Source organism: Lepisosteus platostomus, chromosome 6 (genome assembly GCF_059453375.1).
Source record: "Lepisosteus platostomus isolate fLepPlt1 chromosome 6, fLepPlt1.hap1, whole genome shotgun sequence".
NCBI lineage: Eukaryota > Metazoa > Chordata > Actinopteri > Semionotiformes > Lepisosteidae > Lepisosteus > Lepisosteus platostomus.
In genome coordinates, this window is record NC_142616.1 from 52,449,848 (window position 1) to 52,469,029 (window position 19,182).

Genomic DNA, 19,182 nt, shown 5'->3' on the forward strand with positions numbered 1-19,182 from the left:
ATTTTAATACATCATCTGACTCATAGGAAGTGAGTCTTAAGTAAAAGTTTGTATTTACCTTCTTCAAGCACTTGCTTGTTCAAAGCAATCTTCAGTTCCTGCCACCTTCAGAGCTCAGTCTTCCTACCCTGCAGACAGAAGAAATAACACACTGTAATTGAACAATTACAGCTTATAAGCACTTGGTAACTGTTTGTAGGCACCACACTGTCAAAAGCAAACACAAATAAATCAACAAAGAAGTCCAACTGGACATAATCGTGCCTGACTCTGAGAGTTCATAAACACAGCCAAGGGATACAAGTATGATTTATCTGTACCAGCATGAGCAAGAAGCCATTGCTTAATAAGTACAACCTGCTTTCGAGAAATGTCATTTTCATTTCTCTATTTTTGCTTCTTGAAACAAACTTATTTTTTCGCCCTGTGCCAGATGTTTTCTATTTTATTGTCACAGTGCAATCTGTGATGTTTGCAATCTGTGTTGTTTGTCCTTAAGAGTCTCTTCTTAATTTTTTCACAATCCCATGTTCTCACATGCCAACTAAGCTACTTTCTCATTTTGTTAGCGATGCTGTGATTACTGGCCGTGATGTTTTGACGGTTAAACTGTAACTCATCAATAATCAGTTCACCATGAGTGAAGATTACGAAACCCCTGTTTATATGCAAGCCTGACCACTATGACTGGACGATCAGTTTTAAAATCATAGATAAAAACATCCGCATGATTTCAAAGAACAGAATGACAAGTGCAGTTTACTTTTTACAGTATACACAAATGCCAGTGGTAACTAAATACCCAGCACTCATTTTTACATATGAAGATGGCCTTTAGGTTGTTACAATTAAGTTCAAATTGGAACAAGGAGGTATCTGCACTTTCCAGCATAGAGGAAACATTGTGTTCTGTTTTATTCTTTATGCTTTGCATTGTATACTCATAGACATACACACTGTAATTACAACCCCCATTCTCCTTTGTTTTCAAGCACAGAACAAAGATAATTTCAGTCAAAAATGAGTCTATATTACAACATTGCACATTTGTGTGGGTGTCCATTACCCTTCTGTAATTGAAAACTGAAACATCAGCTCAGTTAAGAGATATTACAGAGTTATTACCTCTTGCTGATTTGCCAGGAAGGTCACCTGCACTTCAAACAAAGAAGACGTAGGGACATTAAATGCATGGATAAAATTATGAAATAAAAAATGTTAAGTTTCTTATTTCTGTCCTCAATGTTGCCTTTAAAAAGATCAATGAAGTCTGAAAGTGGCAAAAATGTTCCAAGACCTGTACAGATAAACTCCTTAAGTAATGTACACCTTAAATATTAAATATGAATGGATTCCTTGAACTATGACATTAACTTCAATGTGCTAAACTGTGTTATGCACCACCCTTACAATTTAAAAAACACTTAAGAGAAAATGAAAGGGAGTTGCAAGTTATTTAAACTACGATGCTTTAAACCACCAGAACCTTCAAATCTCAAGCGCTAATACGGAAGACAGAGACACCATGACAGCAGAGGAGCGAGGAAGGTGGCCTGGACACATCCAAGTGCTTTTTACTTGACTATGCAAAATGGAGTTCTACAGTGAGCTGGTGCTTGAGACCCTCTTGTCCGGGTCAGTTTAAGAAGGCACATAGCCTGTCTAATACTTGGATCAAATCTTCACAAGGTGTCTGAAAAAAACAAAACCTACAGAAAATCAAGGAAAACAACCATTTGTCCCAATCAGGTATTCTTTACATCGGATACTGATGTGCACTGACCCTTAGTTAAACAAGATACCACAAATAATAAGAAACAAAGATTATTCCAAAAGCTCTTAGCATTGATGGACAAACCATCCTCTTCCTAAACCTAATTCCTTCTTTTCCATACCATCAAACTATTCCTACATTGGCCAAATATGTTCCCATTTTCCTAGAATTTCACTCAAAATAACTCATATCTCTGTCCCTGTGGAAACGATTTTCTTCCTCTAGTATTACCTGTCTTTAGTTTGCTCCAATGTTTGTTAGACAGCTGTGCAATACTTTAAAGCTGAATTAAAGTCATGATTTATATGACACATCACAGCAACTCACTGTGAATATACTATATAAAGCTTCCCATGTCAAATGCCTGACAAGTGGATAATGAAATTTGAACATACAAATGAATATATAGAGAATTACATGTGCTTGGTTTTTTTAAACAGAAATAAGGTTCTTTTGCAAAACATTCTACCCCTCCATTTGTAATCCAGAAATAATATTTTGAAAGAACACAACAAAAATAATATTTGTCAATATTTGGCTAGAAACTCTTTGCCCTTAAGAAAGCAAATAACAAGAAATATTTCACAGACTGCACCACCTGGTGGCTATGTACACTTCTACTTCATGAGAAAATAACACTAATTCATCATAATAAAGCTGTCTTAATTTTAGGTTCTGATGTGCAACATTAACTGAGCATTTGAGTTACAGCAGGACTGTACACTTATGGTCTATTCAAAAGAAACTGTGGTGCATTATCTCAAAGGTATTTGAATGAAAACACAAAGGGACATCAAAATATTAAAAACACAGATCTTTTATACTGTTCTTTTATGTGTTTCATATTTGGCATTCAAAATTGCGGTATACATTTCTACAACTTTAAGGACTCATCTGAACTGTTCTGCATGAAAAGCTGATAAAACAGAAAAGCATGATGTTGTTCTCTTAGAAGATTTATATTGCTCTGTTAACATACGAAATGGAAACAAAGCACCACCAGAGCTGTGGGCTAGGGATAAATTTAGATGGTTTTCCTAAGCACTGTATATTTACAGTAATCAGACAACATAAAGCACATTGAAAAAGAAGAAGAAAAAAGTTCAGTTTATATTTAGAGCTCTTGAGATTTAACCTTCTGTTTTAGTCAGCCAAGAATATATTTTCAGGTTCCATGAAAAAAAAATAAGTGGAAGCAAAGCTAATGCTATTTGGAGAATTTAGTATAGTTTGTGATTGGGAGCAAAATAAAATAAACCATGAGATCCTCGATAAAATAATACAAACAATCCAACAGTTTGACAGATATCTATGCTTTGTGATTAACCCATAAATGTATTGCCATAAACTGACAACTGTATTGTGTATTGCCCTAAACGTGTCTGAACTACATACACTGCACACAAGATTTAGGGTGACAGATACTCCCAATTCTCTTCACACTCTGGACTGAGCACATATAAGTGTGTAGACTATCATGACATCTGTGGATCTGATCCTTCTGAAAAATAAACACAAATGAGCACATACAAATGAATCTCACAGATATGTTGGTATCTTTAAATACCATATATGTGGTATGTTTCACCCACAAACAGCCATTAAGTAACTTGCATTTAAGGGAAATTAACACTTTAAACTAGTGTTCTACCCCTCAACCCTACTTTTTCTATTCTCCAAATATAATCATAGAAATTCTATTACACAAGAGTATCACAAAGTCCCTATCTGGAAATGAATGTTATTTAACTTCACAGATTTTGATAGAAATATATCCTTATAAAAGGTTCTAAGTTGGCTTATCAAGCAGCTTATGCAGAATACCTAGCTCTAAATACTATCCATAAAATGAATGAAAATGGTATTTTGACTTCTGTTGTACAACTTGACCTTAACACCGCATTGTTTCAAGGAAGATAATATTAACTAGTGTTAGATCACATGATTTTTAGAATGTCAGGGATAAAGGAAAAGAAAGTAATCCCAATCATTATTCTATTCTGCCCATTAACTGGAATGAAATAAAAATGTTACATTTTTAGGACATGTTTACATTTACTCACCTATTCTATATGTGAATCTTTGAAGCATATTGATGAATTCTGAATTTTTCTTCATAAGTTACTGGAAAAGTGGAAAGACTGGACTGTTGATCAGTTTTTTCAGACTTGTTCACACTTGCTGTCTTGTGTCTGTTTGTGCTTAAACATTCAAGGGCAATTGTACAGATCTGTAGTATCACTCCATCCAAAACCAAAAATTTTGGATAAGAGCACGCTAGCGTGCCAATTACTGTTTACACGTCTCCTGTAGTTCTAATCAATGACTATGTGATACTTTCCTTTTTTAACGTTCCAAAATTGTTTTAAATACACAGCAAAATGTAACTACAGGACAGGCACACTCGCTCCAAGAGGAAAACTCGTCTCTAGTGTGTTTTTTAATGGAAGTGCTTTTAGTCACTTAGGTTTGTTTAGACAAAAAGGAGGATATGCATTTTTACCACAAATTAACGTTATTCTAGTAATCATCCCTGCACATGTTTAATATGCTGTTGGAGACTACTTCTGCCATGTTTGTTTATGAACTTTTAACATGGCCTTTTCATACTAATTAATGTTAATTGCAAAGCCTGACAATGGGAGACAATTGTTCTCCTTGTCCTTCTGCTGACAGACCTCAACAAACACAAACCTGCGTGAAACTGAATTTCCGAAACACCTCATAATCCAACAAGCTTTGATCTCCTCCAGTGTTGCTAGTAACAGGCATGAACCAGTATACAAAACACAATTATTTCTATTTTTCTGTGTAAGAATTTCCACACAACAGACTTCATTCTGAACACAGAAAAAATATTAACGCTTCAGTCAATTCGAAACAAATGCAGACTTTATTTACAATGGGTTAATGGAAGTGCTGACCTTATTACTTGAATTCTAAATATATTCAGTTTGGATGAGTTAATTAAGAGGTATAAGAATAAAACAATTAATTGTAAATTATCGTGCCAAAATCTTTCACATTACAGTCACCAACACACATCTACACAAACTTAGTATTACAAATACACTAAGCAATGTGCTTCACAAATGTAACAGGCATTTGAAAGGTAACGCTACATTGTCCAGACATTCTGATTCTTTGGAACGGAGTTTGATTTGTGGGTTTGACTGCATGTTTTACTGAGACATGAAACTTTGGGAGGAGAGGAAATAATACTATTTAAATGCTAAAGAAAAAAAATACTTTGGAAAGAAAGTCTCAACAGTGCAACAGGACACCTAAACATCATCCTGACACACAGCATTCCTAAATAAAAATATCATTCCTTCATAGTTCTATATAGTTATTTTTCATTCTTTCGGAGCAATCAGAAAGACCTGGGTAAACTTGAAGAATCTCAAAGTTTACACCACATGATAGCAGCAGCTTGCAATAAATCGAGAAGCATGCCCTACACAGTACAATAGGGATAACCTACAGTGCTATTATGCAATTCTATTTTTATGGCTGATGCCTCTCCACACACATGAACGGGAGGACTGTCAATTCTCTTCTGCAATATCAAGTTTCCCACTCTTCAGTCCTTCTCCTCTTTGCGTCGCGGGCTACATCTCTAGTGTGCTATTAATATCAATAACGAGCCGATTCAATTTCCATATACGAAGAAGCAGGAGAAAAAAAAAACCCTTCCTATTATGGTTGATTCACTCCTTTCCAAGACCCCTTCAGTCGGGAAACAAAAACCTAGAGTGGTTCCTAAAGGCTTTGGAGTTTGGGACAGTGAACGGGTAGAATTCTTTGTAGCAGACAATAGCAGCATTATCTTTGTGGGCAGTGACAAAACAGGATTACTTAGAAGAAAAACAGGCTGTCTTCAGTTCTTTTTTTAAAAAAAAATGAAGGACCCGTACTCTGAAACACAGTAACTGATTTTCATTCTCCCCCAGAATTAGACACCTGCACTACTTGAGCTGCTTGCTGAACTCTCCACTTAAAAAAACACAAACCACTGGATGAGCTGAGCAAAACTGTAAGTAGCAGAAGCGTATATACATGTTCTTATATACAACTAGAAAGGAAAGTACAGGAAAACTGTTAAAAAATAACACTGACTTACCCATTAACTGTGAAAGTCAGATACTAGACTGTAAAGTAAATCCCCAGGGTTGAGAAGACTTAGTTATTTTTTGTTGTTGTTGTTTTGTTTTTTCTCCCCACACACACAAAAGCTCCTTTGACAATCCAGACTCCCTCTCGGCTCCAACAGTGACTGCAGTGCAAGGAAGGACTGAAGGTATGTGGTCTAAACACAACAAAAGCCACTGCCTTGCTCTAGATTAAATATGCAGGAAGAGGCCCCTTTGCATAAACACAAACACTCAGCAAATGAATAACTGGCACAAATCAGATGCCTGCTGTGAGTTCTACCTGTCCTGCTCTCATTTAATTATGGAGAGCACTCTTAGCTAATGGCAAAAGGGGCAAGGAGAAAGAAAAACTATTTCCTTACACTTATTTTTACAATTCCGTGTTTAAGCAAAAGAGCAAAGAGAGTCAAGATGGGGATTGCTTTAAAAGTGCATAACGGTGACATTTCCACCTGGGTAACCTGGACACTTGATTGCCTTTACAGAACACAATCCTGTCTTCTAAGCTCGTAAAATAAACTGGCATTCCCAAATAAAAAAGACTAAGTTTTTTTTTCATATTATATCAATATTATTTTCATCCTAACACAATAGAATGCTCTGATTTTTAATTAATCCATTCAAGACTAGACTACATTGCAGCTCATCGTAATTACTTTTAAAGATATCTATTAAAATACATTTATTTTTTATAAAAACAATACTCTTTGTATTATGTTTCATTTCTTGAACTACCTTGCCACTTAGTGTAGAAGTACTTGTCTTTGTGATGCTGTTAATTAAGCACATATGTATTCATGTTGAAATGTTTAGCAAAAAGAATATGTCTTACAGCACTTGCTTGTTTTTCTCCAGGGACAGGGAATTAATTGTCAGTTTTTAAAGGATTATCTTAAAATGTTTTCCTTAATGTTTTGGTTGATTAAAACAATTTAGCTGATGTGTACTGGTATTACCTGTCATTTCCTAATCAATTTAATAGTGTAATAGTATTACACTATTACCTGTCATTTCCCAATCATTTGCACATTTATAGATTTGCAGTCTACACATGTATTACTAAGAAAAAAGTTAGGGAACAAACCATTTTCAGAGTTTTTCTATGCATCGCATATTAAATAGAACACAGTTTTCTCATCTTAGCAATAATACTTAGATCCTGCAAATTATAGCTTATGATATAGCTTTCTCCCCAAGTTATTTCCATAACAAATAGCTTTATAAACTCCTTTACACCTCCTACTGGATGAACAGAAAAGTAAGGCTAATGGAAAGTATTAGAAGACTGATAAACTGCAAATATCACAAATAATCAGATACGTAACAATGAAAAACCTCAAGTACTGCTTCTTACATTTATTGAAAACAGTTAGCAGTTCCCTACTCACTGACTGTTGCTAAAAAAAATACACAACGGGGCTTATTTCCAGGAGACGCTGCATGAACGTGCCAGTCTTTCTCGCTGAAAACTAGGCTGAACCACACAAAACAGAAGCAGAACCCTGAAGAAAATCTGCAGCCAAGCTTCAGATGCTGAGTGACACATACTGATGCGTGGAGTCAAAGATGTCATTTTCATACAAGCTCCACTTGCTAGAAGCAGGGAGAGAGACAGAGGGAGAGAGAGAAAAAGACAGAGAGGGAGAGCACGAGAGAGCGAGAAAGAGAGACCTCTAGAAAATAAACAGGGTGTACAATTTCAAAGGCTAGGGACACAGGCATTCCATTGTTCAAGCCAATTATCAGTGGAAAATAATAACAACAGATGGATCCAGAGACCCTGACTTTTGCTTCTACATTTCATTGCTGTACAGCAGATGATGAAATGTGAGAGCCATCTTAGAAAGGACGACTGCCCCATAGTAAGTGGATTCCAAAATCCAGATGTGAACTTAAAGCAGGATAACTAAATATCGTCTGTGGCACAGTGTTACCCTGTGAAGTCCTTAGAAACAGTTAATGGTGCTAAAAAAAAAATCTGCTCACACTCTGCTGGACCACATTTGTGTTTTATTTCAACAAAGTGTTTGCAGTTCCAAGATGTTTTCAATTTATGAATCATGAGACATAACACTGTTTTAATTGAAACTGCATTGCATTTAATATTTAATACACCACATGTATTGAAACACAAAAGGGGTGGGGTCACTCTCACTTTCCCTGTATGGTTCTGTGCAAGCCGATATTCAGAAACAATAATTCAGGAGTCTCATTAGCGGAAAGTCTCTGCTAAAACAGCAGGATGAGTCCTGAATTCAGGAAGTGGCAATTTTAACACCGGACTATGTAACTAAGTGTTGTCCGGAGCTCAGACTAGGGAAACCTACACAACTGGCCAAGCATCACTGCAGGGATAGCTAGAAAGGGAATCCTCGTTCTCTCACATGCCAGTGACTGGTTATTGGCTCAACGGCCATGAGTTTGTGGTGCTGTCACACTCAACAGAGGAAAATGATGCAGCCTGTTTGACAAAGCACCTTCTGGATGGATGTGCCTCAAGCATGTGGCTTTTGCAGGGAGCCTGATAAAGCCAGATTTGCGAAAACACAAAAGGAATTTAAAAAGAGTAAGTTCAAATAAAATCTTCCCCCTCAGAGGGAATGGAGAAAGACCATGTTCATTCGCTGAGGTCCCATGACGAGCGTCTGCAGCACGTGTCACCCACACAGATATGGGGGCAAGCAACACCTCTACCCTCCATCATCTCCGTTTCAAACCCAAATACCGCAGAGTGCGACTCAACACCTCATACAGAATAGTCTAAAGCCTCTGAAACAAGAATGGAAAAAATGAGCTTTCAATCTGATAAGACAATCTGTTTTTGTTTTAAGCATGAGTGATTTCACTACTACACTTTAAATCAGCTGCAGAGGGATACACTGAAAAAAGTATAAACAGCTTCAAGGATGAGAGAGACAAATTTGCCCACATCAGTTTGAAAATAAGTTCCTATTAAATTTAATTGGAAAAAAAAACATCTCTGTAAAGACAAAATGAAAATTGGTCAATCTACTATAAACTAAACATGCACTAGAACTCTCATACAAACAAACATTACCAACATTTAAAGTGAAATAAGACAAATGAATGTTACGTAAATTAAAAATATGGCCACTGTTGAAAATACTTGAAAATATTTTAGTGAGTAGGGTTAGCAGTTCTCGCCACCTGCGTCATTGGCTCTCTGTTTTATTCACACTGGCTCTTGTTTGAAAAACCACAAAGATTTTCATTGTGGTAAGGGATGTGTCATAATGGCACAAGACTACAGAACTAAGACACAAGCTGTGACCTAAAACAAAATGCATTTTCAATATGTCTGTCAAGGGGGAAGATGTCTGAAGATAACAAAACAAAAGATCCACACTTCCTTTAGAAAAAGAAAAAAAGTTTTCGTTTCATTAACTCAAGACTAAGGCGTAATTATCTCCCTATAGACCTTAATCATCACAAGCTAGATAATAGAACAGAATCTGCTTCCAGTGCAGTCATTAAAGGTTTTTTTTTGTTTTCTGTTTCTCTAAGAAGATGATACAACACCAAATGATGGCAAGAGATTGCAGGGCAAGAGTCACATGCAGCACAACTTCTAAACTCAGCTGTAGTAAAGCATTCAGTCCAAACAATGTTACCCCAGTCAAACTATTAACTTGAACACTTAAAACACTTGAATATAAAATAATCTTTGTTTACCTCTCTTTTTTAGGGGGGGTAGACTTATTAGAGAGGACATTCCTTCTTGCCTTCACTAGATTTCAGAGCGCAATAACTGATTTCTGAACCAGCAGAAACACACTCCTCTTCTGTTCTGTGGAAGATAACTGTAATTGGGCAGGTTTAAAATAAAATCAGGTTAAACACAAACAGACCATTTTATAACTTTATAATGTTTTAAATGACTAACAGTGCTTGAGAGTGCTTGTAATACTATTCCTTAAATGTTAAAACCCTTCAGGAATCGAAGCACAAACAGCTACACAACAACTGGATTTCATTAGCATGTAAAAATAATTTCCACTAACGTTCTTAATGAAGAGATTCTAGAGTTTACAGTAAATTGTCTTTTATGATAAAGAAAAAGACCCCTCAACATCCTGTATCTCAGCAGCCGTTAGCCACACAGTATACCAATCTATTCTGGTGATGAGATTAGTTCAGTTCAGTTTATATGTCATCTGTACAACTGCAATGAGATGCTTATATAGCCTGTATCAGAACTCTTTCATCTCCACCAGGACTACCCAGCTCTGCCACCCCTTTCATTTATTATGAGGTTGACAATTCTTCTGTGTCCTGGTCTTGGGTACCAATTGTCACTTTCATGGCATAACTGGTTTATCACCACTGACTAGAGAAACTGAAGTTTCTTTTTGTCTTTTTTATAAAACAGACCATTTTCTGATCATATTCAAAAGCCTATTTTTCTGGGAGTGAGAATTTTATTGCAAAACGCAAGACTTCTTGAGTCTTATAATGCAATGATGGTTACTAAGAATGTCACTTTTCCTTTTAACAGGTTAGAAATGCAACCAACTCTTGACATGTATTTGTTTATATATGGATTCATCAGAAAAACCACTGTGAATAATTCTGTGGTAAAGCAAAAGTCATAGTGACATAAGACCAGACAGGCAGAAGGTACAAATAAATGCCCTGATCTTTAACCACATTGATTGTAATGGATGTCTATCAAAGGGACACAAAAGGAAATTCATATATAGTCACAAAGCAATCAACCGTACGAATATATACATAACACAGTCAATCCAAAGCCAAACACAAACTGAAACAGCAGATTTGAGTTTAGCTACTTCCTTTGATGATGAAAGGTACTTTACCGTTTTTTATACCACTTGATATAGAGACCTTCCGTGTTATTCTAGCACACCAAATAAACAAATAGGCTACTAACAGGTAGGCTTTTGCAAATACCAGCTGATACATTACACAATATCTGCACAAACAAAACAGAATAGTGCTCTTCAGTCACTCAGAGAGGAACAAGGAAGTGAAGATGGCCACACTTCTGTCGAATCAATTGCCATGCAAATGATTTGTACTAACGAGTTAAGGAGGCAAGGAAAAAATGAAAGAGATCTTTCACATAGCCTTTTTTATGCAATTTAAGCAAATGATGTGGCTTTCAGTATACTGAAAGACATTTGAGAGTATCACAATCACAAGATTGAATATCTTTTATTAAATTTACCAACCTGATGAAGCTAGTTCTAATTATACAAAGCATATCATCATAGATACAGGGAGTAATTCGCTACAGAAATAACATCGTTTTCCAATTCACAATGCAATATGCATACCAGAGTCTGACACATCAGATTTGCAGTAAAAATCCTAACAGAGTAGCTGGACACGAAGAAGCATTCACAGTGTGTAAATCATGCTGATTTGGCATGGAGACCTAGAGGCCAATCTTGATCGAGAGAGTGATCAGTGAGCACAAAAAATGTGGATTTTTTTTTACGATAACTGCAATTTTTATTTGCACATTTTCTTGTTTCACTGATGTATAGTATTAGCTGCTTGCAATTAAAATCACATGGTTAAAAAAAAAGAACATTCAATAAAAAAACACTGTTTGACGAAAAATGTAATTTTCCTTCAGCCTGATCTGTTCCTAACTGTAAGTACTTCTGACCAAAGTATGCAGCACACCTCAAGAGTCACTAATAACCGCAACCCTGGGAATAACATACAGGGACTTTATAATGAATCAATGGATTAATGACCTTAGGCAACCTACAAATAATAATCTTCCACAAGGATTGTTTTAATACATTTATAACACCATTGTCAATTTAGCACCTTATACATTCTTAGAAATATGTTGTAATGTCTAATCGCATCAGCTCTCCACCACTGAAAATTAATTGAATTATCTCCCTCTTACATTGCAGAATTCACAAAACAAAGTCCCTTATACTAAACTCTGCTCTCAGTTAAGTCTGCTTCATTAATAAGGTACAGCACATTATATGAGACTAGATCAGACCACCTGAATTTTGATGAAACAGAGTATACCCCCCGAAAACAAAAATGCTTAATTTCCAGTACATCAGGAAAAAATATATATTTTTAACAAATAAACAAAAAGTGGTTCTTAGCACGTCTTCTTTGTTCTTAACAAACACGGGACTCATGCTAATGAAAATTATATTTTTTTAAAGTCTGAAAAGAAATAACAAAATGGACAAGGTTGTTTTTCACATCTTTAGAAGTCAGCAAATATTTTGCAAAAGTATTTTATATGACAGTTCTACTTTTATTACAGAAGAGATCATTTTAACAGCAAAAAGCCGAAGACACAATGTGTCAATTGCTACTTAATAACATTGTTACTTAAATTAAATTAAAGTAAGTGGCAGACATCCACATTCTATTTTATCTCCATCAGAGATGGATTCATTGTTTTACCCGATATTCTGTGACTGGTTTGGAATGAAGTCCTTATAAAAGGAAAAGAGATACAACATGGCAGTCTCTAAGAGCAGAAGATGGGAGGAATTAGTAGCTCTAATTCTTGCTTCCACTCCAGTGACTGCAGACTATCTTTAATGAAATATTACCAGCATGATCTCTGATTTGAAAAATACATTGCACCAGCTTATTTGGGAAATAAATAGTACAAATAAAGACAAGTGCAGGTTAAAATGATATGTTATTTGATGTTTGTGCATGTGGTTTGTTTTTCTTGTCATTTGGAGTTGAGCACAGTCCAAGCAGTTTCAGGCGTGATGTCCTGCTGGAAACACCCAGTGTAAAAATCAATACCACTCCCCAACCATTGCCAATGTCTGCTCGGGTAGTACATTCAAGCTGAACTATTTTATTACAAATTATAACACTAAGGTCCTTTTCTGATGTGCACAATTCTCACTTTTCACATACACCTGTAATTCAAAAAATATTCCCAATTCTTGATTCCATAATTAAGTTGTCAAACCACATTTTTTAACATGCAAAATGTTAAAATTTTGAGACTGTGAAATTGTAGGATTTAAGACGGCCTTACTGTTCTGTTTTTCATAGATAGAGCAACACAAAGACAAAACAAAAAATGTTTTAGCAAAAAAACATGATCGTAGGTAAATAGAACTCCAACAGGATAAACAAAGAAAAGTAAAACTCCATTAGTTATCAACATGCCACGTGAATCTCCAAATGACTGGTTCTTCATAAGTGGTATGGTAATGGACTGCGAGTTGACTGGCTTGATGGTTTGCATATTGACTGATTCCCAGAAAGCTGAAAACCATTTTACCTGATTACCATGGAAACCTGAATGAGGATTCCCCAATTTATCCGCAAACCACACATTTGTCCAGCCTGACCAAGGCAATTGAAAGCAACAGGCTCTTATGTTCATTTGGGAGCCCACGCAGAGATAAAGGTAGGCACCCAGCTACAAGAACTGGAGTTGGGATAAAACTGCAAGTTCTGCCTGAAGAGATTCATAAGGATTAGATTAAAATAACGCAACCCTATTTTTACCTTAGAGTACAACTAATCTCTTACACAGTGGCCACACTTCAATTTAAGCATCTTTCTTGCACACTCTGTAAATAGCCTGTGTACAAATGATAGGGGCTTTAAACTACATACATACTAATTCTACTAATGATCCAGAAACTGTTTATTGAACAGTAATGGAGTTTGTTTATTCAGTGTGTTTTTATTTAGAGTTACAAAATGTTTGGTAAATCTATTTTTTAAAAAAAATACATAATCAGACCACAGGACAAAGCTTTTACTATTTAGTGTATATATAAGAGCACTAAAAGTCCATGGAATTTTAATGTTGAATTATTTTGTAAGAAAAACCTTAGACCTCCAAGTTTTTAATCTTAAAACTTTTTTTTTTTAAATGAAGCCAATGTTGACTTATGAAACTTAATTTTGAGAAGGCACACAATTTAGTGCCACATAAAAAGTTTAAATAAAATGTTAGAGCAGGACCATAGCTTTCGGACTATACTCGTGCGGTCTCATTTTACTTAAAAAAGAAAAAAAGATATTTCATTGTGAAATATTGCGAAGATGGATAGGTAATTAATCAGCCTGCTGGACAGTGACATTGTCCAAATTTAAACTCTCATAAAGAATCCATGCCTAGCTCCTGTTGTAAATTATTCATTACTATGGTGTTAATGTTCGGCATATAGAATTAAAAATAGCTTATTCCAGTTAATTACAGTTCTAGTTAATACTACAGACGTCAAGGTTTGCACCAGTAATCTTTCAAACTATTTAACCCTGACAACTATACAGTAAGTTACAGTTAGAATGGCTCACATAACTCAAACTTCAAGTTTTAATTTGGTCTCAGATAAAGGAAAGCAAAACTGTTGTTTTTGTTGGGTGTAACACGAATTTTTGAAAGAGTGGGGAATTAAAATAAACATCTGCTAAGCAAGACCACAATACTATGTATTGTGTTAGATTCCAAAGTTAAATTATGATGTTTTGGAAGCAATTTCTTATACTTTGGAAAAAAAAAGTCTGGGCTTTCCAGAGATTCCTAAATGCACTCATTCCCACAGATTAAGTTACGAATCCAGGAGCACAGAAACTTCCTGAACAATTACCTTTTTAATTTTAAAATTCACTTTTTTTTTTTAATAGGAACTAGTTTCTATCCCATTTGAAGTGCATATCTCTTGCTTTTAGGTAGCAAATATTGTGCATATACATAAGCTCAGACAAAACTAGGCAGGGTAACAGGGAACTGATATTTCTTCTGACCATGAATGGTCATGCTGTCCATACACATGGCAAAAAATGGTTCTTCTTTGTCCCTGAGTGACTGAAATATCCAATAATCTCCTGAAATACAATTAATAAAATATCTTTGTTTATTAGTATTTTCACAAGCCTTCCATGGATCAAGATATTTATGTCAAGATAATTGAGAAATACAGCTTCACTGGCTCTACCACATATACTGGAAGTGCATGGTAGTAATTCTTCAAATATAACCACCAGTCTTTGGGGTGAAATGGTTAATACTGTATGTGTATACAGTAACATCGCAATAAAAAGTACTGAGAGTGGTTTGTGTTCAAATTTGAATATTTAAATATGAATTTTAGATATAGCTTTTATAACAATTTACATACCTGCACAGTACATTACATGATATGCTGAGTGAAGACACATTTTATTTCAGGTAGCAAAAGAAATCAACCATTAAACCCTATATGTTCACTGTTTTTATTTGTATGAGCTTTTTCAAAGATACATGTAGCGCAAGTCTTAGCTTTCAAAGCTACTTTGTGTTGCAGCAACAGAAATGAATGAGGTAGGGTGAAAGAGGTAGCTTCACTCAACTGCGTGGCACACATAGCCAAATTGGAAGCGCAGATAATGTTTAATTTCCATAACAGCATTGCAGGATCTGATCACTATCCAAACTCTTCTTTGTGCAATGCTGGAAGAGAATATAAAAAGTTACCACAGGTAAAGGCCAGGCACGCCCTGGTATAGGAGTGTACAGTACATGCAAAATCTGTTTTGACCAACAAAGTGGGGAAGAGAAAGGCTTTGAAAAACTGGGCAATTACTTGATTTTTAAAAAATCTCGTAAGAAAGATGTGGGGCTGTTTTTTTTTTCCCGGAGTTACACAACACCACAAGAATTTGCGTAAAGGGTTTAAAAGGTCAACAGATTAAACCACAAAATAGAACCATTAACAGTGTCGCTTATGCCACCTGTTTACAGCAGCATATAACAATCAAACAGTGTCGCAGTTTTGCATGGAAAAGGCCAATCTTAATTAGGCTTTGATCTTCCTGGCGGAGAGAAGCAGAGATGTATCTGCCGCTGCCCAGATGAATTCTCGCGCTGACAATGAGCTATACAATGGTGTGAAAGGAGGTAGAAACAATGAAAAAACACTACTTTTAGCTGAACACACGGAGATCCTGTCTGTGATCAGTGCAGCAGAGAAGTTACTTGATCTTTGCTATAACAATGCCTGTACTTCAAGCAACATTGGTACTTAAGTGATAAAACCTGCACATAGTGGTGCACCACTCTGGTCCATGACGGTTAAAAGCCTTGGAGTTCTTAAGATGTTCAGAGAGAAAAATACACTTAACTGAACTAAAGATTGAATTGTTTTGTCGGTTACAGCCCATCCTGACCCTTCCAAAAGTCTTCATTCCCATTTTCAACTGCTGCCTTCAGGGATGCCGATTAGAATGCCTACGGCCAAAAAAAATGTATCCACTGTGAACAAAAGATTTCTTGTAAACAGTATATTAAAGGCAGCTAAGTCACTGCTTCCTATATTAAATTATTGGATTAATGTAATGATAGTGTAATATGGACAGAGTGAAATGTGCGTATACTGTATGTATTGTTCAATGGCAAGGAATGCTGTTTGTTTTTAGCGTGTACTTATTTTATGTTTAGCATTATTTGTTTTGAATGGTGATGCCAAAGACAAATTTCCACCCTTCTGGAGTGACAATCGTGTTTTAGAAATTAATCCTTTTCTACTCTGTATTAAGATGTAGAGAGATACATGATACAGATCTATTTGTGACTTTCACCTCAAACTGGTAGCTGTCAATGACACTGACAATACTAAAACTGCCACAAATCCATCAAATCTCAATCATCAGGCTGCATCTCAGTCAAACCTACACTGTCTGTAGTCCAGTGCAGAAGATTTGTTTGGCTTTAGAAATGCAACCCATCTGTTGCTTGTCACTTTGTGTTGTACATGTCTGCAGGCTTGAGCTGTCACGATCCGTTTGTGACCGGATTTGTGCTTTCTCCTTGTGGTAATAAGGAAACAGTGTTGTCCAACAAAACTGCCTTGAACAACATTAACTTTGGTTAATGTCTTCTGTGTTGAGGGTCAGGTCAGCTAAACACATAGACAAACAAACCAAACTTTGTTGCTAAACAGTAGCACACATTTTTATAGATTGAAGATAAGAAAATAAAAGTGACACAACAGAGAAGGCTTTATGGCCCATCTAGCCCATTTAGTAGCTAGCAGTTAATTGATCCAAGGACCCCATCCACCCGTTTTTCTGAAAGAAGCCAAGGATGGACTTTAACAACATGACTGGGTAGCTTCTACCACACTCCCACAACTCTTTAGATAAAGGAGTGTTTAATGATCATACAGCTTTAAGGTCAAACAATATGAAATGGTTGTGAAACATCAACGGATATTTTCTAGTTGACTAATATATCTGATGTTTTGTGCTGCCTTACAGTTACAGTGGATTGAAAACTAAAAACATCCCACTAAAAGGATCAAATAATTCATCTTTTACTGCAACTGTTATGCCATTAACTATTTAGGATTGAATTAAAATAAGTTACTATGCTAACTTTCAAAGTTCAATAGTATTTCCAGACAGGACATGCCTTAGACAAAAGAGTCAGCCACATATTAATAATAAACTAATAAACGGTTGCTATGAATTCTGTTAAGATTTTTGCAACTAGGCAATGCCCTGATTTACTAATATGCATTACAAAATATTATTACATTACATAATATTGCAAATCTTGCCTAATCATTGAAGACAATTTCCATATAAGGACACCGAAATGGAAACGTGGGCGTTGGAACATATTTTTTAAATCCCAAAGTTGATAAATACAAACTTTAAAAATGTTTTTTTCCAGATTTGGATGTGTAGTATTTTTTCTCGATAGGCATGAAGAGTTAAGCCTACTCTTATAGCCCTGGCAGATCTTCGAGTCTCATCAGTTGTAAAGCAATCAGAAAAGTAAGATCATTTTATTGTGGGTTATCATTTCCAATACTACATTTGGTCTGATTTAGAATTTTATGACCAAATGTCATAGCCAGCAACCAACACTTTCCAGAGCACAAAGAGAACAACAATGTAGAGAAACTTTAAAGATTTAATGGAAAGATCTTAGAATTAAAAGCACTGGAAAAGATGGCAACAGTCATCTCAAGCGGCAAAGGTATCAAAATTGCAATCTAAAATGGCCAAGAAAGATTACCAAGTAACACAAACAAAAACTCTTGAGGTTTTAAAGAATCTAGAGGAGGCTCATACTGTACTAGTTTGGAAAGTACAGTGCATAAACTACTCATGGTTCTATTTTGGAGTCAATGTTACCCACTGACTACAATATTAAATCCAAGCTTGTTATAATTTTGACCCAACAAAGCCTTAAGGTTTTAAAGGATATACTATACCTCAAAAATATAAAAAATACATCCAGTTATAATTCAGAAATGCTTTCTTTTGTAGGTTTAGCTTACGTGCACATTTAAGATCTATCAGTATGCTTCAGCCAATCCAGGACATATGCTGCTTTAAGCAATATAGACAAGGAAAGAAGCGTTGTGTCCAATTTGCTCATATAATATCACCAGGCTTGAGAACAACACAAACACAGAAGTAACTTATAGCCTTACCAACAAAATTAAGAGAACAGCTTATTCTATAAAGTGCTTTAGTAATCATCTGTGCATAATTAGCACAAAAATAATGATGTATAAACAGAAACAGCTATGTTTCTCATGCCATTACTAACCGTTCACATGTCTGACATTCATTTAATGATTATATTTAAGTTAGCAGAGACCTTCTCTGCACTTCAAAAGTACTGAGGACAGCTTTAAAAGTTTTTTTTTTCACTTTGATCCATTATATCACTGCTCTTTCTTGTACACAATTATAATCTGGAAAAATGTAAGATTTTTCAAACAAACCCATACATCTATGTCTACAAGCAAAAAAAGGGGGTATTTCTGTCATAACTTTTTGCAACCATAAAAAAAAACCTTGTTTCGGCCAAAAATGTTTTAGAAGTAGACTTTAATTGCTGCCCAGCTTATAAAAGCTGTGGTTTCCATATAAATGTTTCATGAGTCGGTGCCTTTACTGCTTGATATATTATTCAAATTATACAATTAATTGGAATTTTGCATTCATCAAAATGCAACGGAATTGATTATCCTAATCAAAACCATCACCAAAGAAACATTTTTAAAGAAAGTATCCACCTACACTGAGAAAGCTGTATTTTGTTGTTGTTGTTTAATTCAACAGGTCCTTGCTGCTTCAATTTAAATGTTTAATTAAAAAAACACTACAGGTGCCCAAATTCATTTTTTTGAAGTAGCTAGAAGAATTCAAACTGTTTTTTAATCAAAACGTGGAAGATGAATCTGACTTTATAAATGGATCCATTCGATAAAACCTATGCTGGAGAAATTGTACAGAATATTC

At 35.5% G+C, this 19,182-nt stretch overlaps 1 protein-coding gene across 10 annotated transcripts in view; it reads right to left on the minus strand.

Moving 5' to 3' along the window:
* Window positions 1–19,182, minus strand: part of foxp1b (forkhead box P1b) — a 194,046-nt gene that overhangs the window by 120,583 nt on the left and 54,281 nt on the right. For 8 of the 10 annotated variants that reach the window (XM_088636331.1, XM_088636329.1, XM_088636327.1 and 5 more), the window contains one exon: window positions 59–128. The gene's annotated coding sequence lies outside the window, so the exon portion shown is untranslated. Of the gene's footprint in view, window positions 1–58; window positions 129–1,125; window positions 1,158–5,897; window positions 6,077–19,182 lie in introns of those variants that run through there. The other 2 variants (XM_088636322.1, XM_088636320.1) reach the window with 2 other exon arrangements.